Here is a 7500-nt window from a genome sequence, read left to right on the forward strand (position 1 = left end):
TCTTGGATTCAGTTGGGTTGGTTCTCGCTTTTATCTCCGCTCGTCCTTATTATCTGCAATTACGTTTGCGAGTGCACGAGTAGTTAAGGTGCATTCAAATTGGAATAACAAGTTTGTGGTAGAAGTTATCGAAAGTTTAACAAAACAAAACAAAAAACTTTCCCTCCGAGTCTGTTTCCGTGAGTTCTAATTGTATCGGTCTGGAAGGTCAATTATTCTCCTGGATTTGCACTTTTAGCTTCAACAGGTCTATTTGTCTGAATCACTTTAACTTTCCTCATTCACTAAATTAAAATAAATTATTTTTCGCAAATGCATGATGATTGCAGCTAATGTTCCATTTAATATTTCACTGTTATATAACGTCCGGTGAAACTGGGTGAGGACGAGTTCCGTTCTCTTTCTTTTCCCTGCAGAGCAACTTATAATAAAAAAATGAAAATAATCATCCAGGTAACATTTGTTTTCTTTGTGGAGACTGATAAACTTTTATATTTGTATTAAAGCCAAGTTTATTAAAATAATGTTGTATAAGAGAAGAATACCGGTAATTTAAAAGTTGTAATTTTAAGAGAATAAATGTACAGTTGTTGTGTTGATGTTACTTATTGCAAAAATAATTTCAGCCTGAAAATCAGAAAAGGTGAAAACAAAAAAGGATTATTTTAAGATGCCCTTTTTTCAAAAGCTCTTTGTTTTGTATCTTGTCTTAAACATGACATTAACTTATTATTATTAAAGCAGTTATTATATATAATCCTTAGAGTTCACCTGTCGGATGCTTTTAATGTGAAGCTGCATCAGTAGAACAGGTTTGAACAGCAGCAACTAGATGCAGCAGTTCTGGGGTAAATGAATCTGAATGCAGTTCATGGTGGTGACTGATCTTGAATCAGTGTGAACCGGAGACTGTTCACACGGCAGCTCGGTGAAACCTCGAGACAGACACGAGGGAGAAGTGGATATGAATGATGGGAGAGAGAAATGTGTATCTTCTCCTGCAGCAGAGCTGAACTCCCTCGTGACTGTCGTGATTACAGACTCATTAAACCTGAGTGAGGTGTGTGTGTCTGTGTGTGTGTGTCTGTGTGTGTGTGTGTGTGTGCAGTCGACTGCCATCATATCAGGTCTGATTGAGTTGTACAGAGACGTGTCATCACAGGCAGCAGAGGGAGAGAATCACCTGGAACAACAACAACACTTTCACACACATGCACACGTCCTATACAATCTCTTGTTGTCCCTTCAACATCATACTGTAGGTGGAGACACAATGTGTGTGTGTGTGTGTGTGTGTGTGTGTGTGTGTGTGTGTGTGTGTGTGTGTGTGTGTGTGTGTGTGTGTGTTGCTGCTCTACAGGCTCCGCCCCTTGCCTGGATGTTCCCCACATAAACACATTTCTACCATGAAAACAACAATTAGATGAAATAGAATAAAATCACAAAGCCTCAATCTTTGAAAAATAATGAGCAGTATTTAAAACGGGTATCTGCGTGTGTGTGGGTGTGAATCCGCTCCGATAATTATCAGATGATGTAGTTGTTTCCTGATTCAGGAGCCGGATCCCTCAGAGGCTGAATTTGATGATACCATGACGTTAAGTGAATCCTGTGGACTGCCCCCTGGTGGCTGGCTGCAGTGTAGGTCATGAGCCCCGCCCCTCTCCATGTTAGCAGTCGGGACATGGACCAAACAACAGAATCAAAGTAAACGTCAAATAAATGTTAGTCAAAGATGTTTCTGTCATTTCAGGTCGTTCTGATCTCACTGATGTTTGTTTCTGATCAGTTTGGTTTTAATTAGTTATTTGATGATATAAACTTTGATCTAAGGCTGACTCCTGATTGGTCAAGCTGTCCTCGCCCTCGATTCCACGGCTTCACCGTCACTTCTGCACAGACTCTGACTCCAAATGACGTCAAAAGCTCAAGATGTCGGCGTTCGAACAGGAAATACATTTCCTTTGTTTCCATCTTTACTTTCAGTCTATTTGACAATGAGGGAATCAATAAGCCTGTCATGGAGAAAGAGTCCGGCGTAAACAGATATTAATATTTCCACACAGACTGTAGATCATGTGTCAAAGCACAGGACGTACGCTGCTCCTCTTATTGGACACACTGGGCCTTTCAGCCCCAACAAACAAATGCTTGTGCGAGGCTCTTAATCGCAGACCCACTCACACACTGGGGCTTTTAATAAAGTAATGGACAAGGCTCATGAAAGCTACGAGCACACTGGGTCACTTTATTAAACAGGAGCTGCTGCCGTGTGCAGCGTAAACACATTACCGACTCTTTGTCAAAGCTGTGGACGCACGCTGAGCACAACCGTCCAGGACACGCGTGAGGACAATTACACAAACCATCAGGCTGGAACGGAGAGGTTCACAGACCTCTGAGGCTTTTAAACCTCGTTGTGTTTTCATTGTTTCAAAGCAATTATGTCTCTGATACAGGTGAGAGGTTCGCAGAAGGAAACGAAACAGGAGACGACAACGATTCTTCCTCTAAACCGACTGAGACGGTGAAGTCAAATAAAAGCAGAACAGCTGGAGTGACGTGTTGTTAAAGATTCAGCAGAGACAGAGAGCAACACGTCGTCCGCTCGTTGCCATAAAAAGATGGTGAACGTGTTGACGTCTCTGCTTCTGTTTTCTCTGTCAGCGAGCTGCAACACCTATAAACTAAAATAATATCTTCAATAAGAACACCACCAACCTCCAGTATTACATAGTCAAGGACTAAAAGACAAAGCGGGATTCGAACACACCACCTCTTTTGCTCTGTGACTACATTTGGGTGCGTTGGACTCGACCTGGTTCAGACTGAACTGAAATCTGAAGGTCTGAAGCAGACAAGGTGTGAAAGCACAGTCAGATCTCTGAGAAGAGAACGAGCTGCAGCAGCGTTCAGAGTTTCTGCTGTGACGACTCCAGTGGGAATATAATGAGTTGTTTTCCATTTGTCTGGCGACGAGCCGTTAATGACGAGGACGACGGAGGAAAAACACAAAGACAAAGGGTTCGTCCTGTCTGTGTCTCCGTCAGCTCGTCTCTGTGTCTGTCTGTCATGGAAACTCTCTGCTGTTTGCTAACCTGCCTGTCCATCTGTCTACCTGTGTGTGTGTGTGTGTGTGTCTGTGTGTGTGTGCTGAACATACGCTCAAGGAACAGAACACACAAACCCTGCACACAGCAAGACACAATCCTCAGATACACACACACACACACACGTTGTTATTCTGCAAAGGGCGGTCTGGCTGTGCGGTCGGACACAGGGCGATGCCTGACAGGTGCCTGACACACCAGCAGGTAACACACCTTGTTTGGTTCTCGCTCTGTCGGCTTGACAGGCACACACACAGACACACACACACGCACACAGACACACACACACAGACACACACACAGACCTGGAACCTGTCAGGCGTGTGGCTGTTTGTCTGCTGATGTGTTTGTCTCATTAGAAACAGATCATTTACAGGTGTTTTATGTTTCATGGTGATGAGACGGAGGAGACGTAAAGGTCATGTGACGCAGCACAGGAGGAAAACACTCAACACTCATCTCGCTCATGTTGTTAAATATCCTTCATTTGAATTCTCTGGGGTCAAACATGTCTCTGAGTCTATTTCCCGAGATCTCTCTCTAAATATCTCAGTGATTATTGAACCCACAGATCAGACGTTGTCAGAATCTGGAGAATCTCAGTGTGAGACGAGATCTTCATCACTCGGAAGTTATGATTTCAGATGACGTGTAAAATCCAGAAATCCTCAGAGACCCCAGAAGGTACCTGACATTGCATTGAAGTTTAATATGTCCAAACCTCTTAATGTTAACAATCCTTCATATGTTTGTCAAACAAAGACTCAGAGAGGAAGGTGATTTCAAAGAAAATGCTCCGTGTTAAAATATATCAAATGTTGATGTTTAAAGAGGAATAAAGTGTAAACTAACTGTATGTCATGTGTGTTATATGTTATTAATAAGGAATAACAAAGTTATAAATGAGAAAAGACATAAAACGACATATGGACAAGAGAGAGGAAGAAGAGAAGGAGGAAGAAGAAAGGAAATAAAAGGAGATGAGTGGAAGGTAAAAGAAAACGTAAAGACAGACAGAGTGTGAGAAGACGAGAGGATGAAGAATGAGAATATCGGAACAGAAGGAGAGATGAAGACTGAAAAGATGAAGAGAACAGAGAAGAAAAATGAAAGGATGGAGAAGAGAAGCATGAGGAGCTGAGCAGAGGGGGAATAGAAGAGATGGAGAGAGGAGGAAGAAGAGAGGAGGAGCAGAAGAGGAAGAGGAGGTAAGAACGTGTGAGGAAGTGAATACAGCATCAGTCCAGGTGTTAGTTATTGGCCTCGAGCAACCTGTGTGTGTGTGTGTGTGCATGTGAGTGTGTGTGTGTGTGTGTGTGTGTGTGTGTGTGTGTGTGTGTGCATGTGTGTGTAAGTGTGTGTGTGCTTGTGCTGACTGAGAGGAAAAGTTCTCAGTTAATCTACAAGGAGGAAACCCCTGAGGCCCGACCTTCCGCTGATGGATTAACACACTTTTACACACACACATCACACAACAAACACACACAACACTCAGGCATGTAAAAGCACGACACACACACACACACACACACACACACACACACACACACACACACACACACACACACACACACACACACACACTGGTGTCTTCGTCTGTGAGTTCAAACGCACGGACGAAGCTTCTACAGAAGTTAAACTGGAGCCGAATGTATAGAAATAAAAACCATGAGTATTCGGGCTCTAAAGTGAAAACCTGAACACTCACTGACACGTTGTCCTGTGTGATGTTTGAGTGTGCTGGTGGAAGGTGAGCGTGAGGAACAGGCTGCTGACGTGGACCGCTCAGTGAGACGGATCACTGCCCTGCACGTAGAGCAGCACAGCTTCTGTTAGTCAGTATTCACGCTCACTCTGCGTCAGCAAGGTTTTACTCTGCGTGTCCTTCCTCGTTCCTCTGATATGTTCTCAGCTTTTATTCTTAGCTGTGAGTCACGTTCTGCAATGCATTGTGGGAGGACACTGTCCACTGCAGCTGGAGGGAGCGACTGCTCCTGATCAAATGGAGCCTGACACGTTGAAGTGAAACAGTCATGAATCTGTGAACTGCATTACGTCTCACAATCGACACCAGGACGCGTTTCTGGGACTAATTTCACTTTTGTATTTTTCTATTTCAACAGCAGAACCATTGAAGTGTATGAGAACTTTCTTTTTGGCCCCATAAGATAAATAACTCAGATAAATAATCAGGGAAGCCTCTGATGAAGTGTTGCCGGTGGAGACAGTCAACTGGACCGGCTCCCACAGTGTTTTCTAAGTACTATTCATTAACACACATATATAAACACAGGACCCGGGTTTTAAAATACCAGAAACAGTAAAAAGTCTGTGAGATGCAGAAATACTCAAAAAGTTCCTTGAAGTCTTTGTGGATTCTCTCTCTTCTCATCCAAGTGGGACAAGTTTCCGTATTTCAGTCTTTTCTTCACATTAAAAGCTTGTTGACTGGTGATGATTTTCACATTTTGTCGTTTCATCTCCAACAACAGTTCTGCTCCAGGAATAACTCCAGGAAACATATTGTCTCATTTCTCTGTGCGTGATACATATAATTCATATTCTTCTGAAAACTGGTCCCCCGCTCTCTCATCATTTGAAATTTATTCACATCTATTCTTTCCAACATCTCGCAGCCATATTAGAGGCGTCGCTCTGCCGCCGAGCTTTAGAGGCTTTCAGCCGCCGGTCGGAGTTTCCACGTGGAAGGAGCGCGACGTGAAGAAAAGAGTCTTTAGCTCGGCTGCTAATGGAAACCAACGCTCAGAGAAACCACAGGGGATGAATAAATGAAGGAACAGAGGAGGGAGACGGAAATGAAGGAGGATTTAATAAACGCAACGGAGACGATTCACTGTTATTGGTGCAGGTGTTTTATTCTCCACAGAACCACAGTTTGTTATCGAGACGTGTTTCCTCTGTTTCCTCTGTTTGCTCTTTGTCTCTGAATCTTATTCCATATGTACATATTCCATCAGAGACGTAGATCTGAAGGAGCTGTGATTATTTTCTACTCAACGTATTCTGGTTGTTTCTTCAGAGCAAACAGGTGGTGGAGAAGAAACGATGTTTAGTTTGAGACATGAAGGAAAAAACGTCCTTTTCCTCAGTTACGTGAGTTCTGGTGAATTAGGAAAGAGATTAAAAGCTTCATTCTTCTTTAATTCACTGCTCTCAAAACATCTGTCTCCAACAAATTATCTTTATATTCTGGATCCTGGCAACTTTACGGCCAAATGTTCGACTCACACAAATCTGTGAAAAAGTTTATTTCAGCTACGTTAAGACTTATGAGTGGAAACTTTGATAACAGCTGATTAGCATCAACATCATCGAGGATCCGTCTTCTGAAAGGTTACGTATACGAATGAAACAGATGACATCATTTGAAACGTATGGATCAGGCAGCATAACCGAGCCAACAGTGTCCTGCACAAGGGCACTTAGGCAGAGCTGAACGGCGCCCCCTGCTGCAAAATCCATCACAGCGGAAAAACAATTTCCTCAGAGACAATTTTCTTTCCATGTAAACACAATGTGTCCCATCAGTTTCTTTTTCTGCTGATTCACCCCCGACTCCCTGTCCACACACACACACACAGACACACAGACACACACACACACACACACACACACACACACACACACACACACACACACACACACACACCCTTGTCTGAGCCGACAGGTTCGGTTACACACTCTCACTCTTGAATCCTGTGAAATGATCACGTCCTTCTTTCTGTCCCTGTCTCCGCAGCAGCTCTCTGAAGACGAGTGAATCAAAGTGCGGAGCCAACAGAGGAAACAGCCCCAGCGTGGTGCGTGATTGTGGGTCACAAGCTGATGTGTTGTGTTATTTCTATTCTGCAAAAACAATTCTGAGCACGTTTTGGCTGTTGTTTTGTGAATGGATTGATTTGTCCCTCTCCTGTGTACAGAGGGCGAGCGGAGGCAGGCGGTTGTACCGATGCAGCTCAAACCCCAGCGAGCGGCTGTGTTGTCGTGACGGAGCAGCCGTTTGCCGTCACGCCACATTTCAGGTCATTTGCATCTGAACGTCGCCCTCAGACGCCTCAGAGCTTCACAGTGCGACTCTGCGTCTCCAGTCATACGACCACACACGTCCAAGAGACCTCAGCCTGACCCTCACCGCCGTTTGGTGTCTGGGTCGTAGCCGCCGACCCATCGTCCTCAACGTCCTCAACGTCCTCAACGTCCTCAACGTCCTCAACGTCCTCAACAATCAATTAGAAATAAAATCGCAGCTGAAAACGGCAGGCTACCACCAGGAGAGGGCGCCAGTCCTCAAGACTCCGCCCACTCCGGGGCCAACACACTGACATCATCAGTTTGCGTCATCCTCTCGATCTTTAAACATTCACAATCA

At 44.2% G+C, this 7500-nt stretch overlaps 1 protein-coding gene across 7 annotated transcripts in view; it reads right to left on the bottom strand.

The window, feature by feature from the left end:
* si:cabz01090165.1 (uncharacterized protein LOC100333421 homolog) overlaps positions 1 to 7500 on the bottom strand; it is a 219053-nt gene that overhangs the window by 67101 nt on the left and 144452 nt on the right. The window lies entirely within an intron of this gene.

Source organism: Hippoglossus stenolepis, chromosome 4 (assembly GCF_022539355.2).
Source record: "Hippoglossus stenolepis isolate QCI-W04-F060 chromosome 4, HSTE1.2, whole genome shotgun sequence".
In the NCBI taxonomy this organism is placed as follows: Eukaryota; Metazoa; Chordata; class Actinopteri; order Pleuronectiformes; family Pleuronectidae; genus Hippoglossus; species Hippoglossus stenolepis.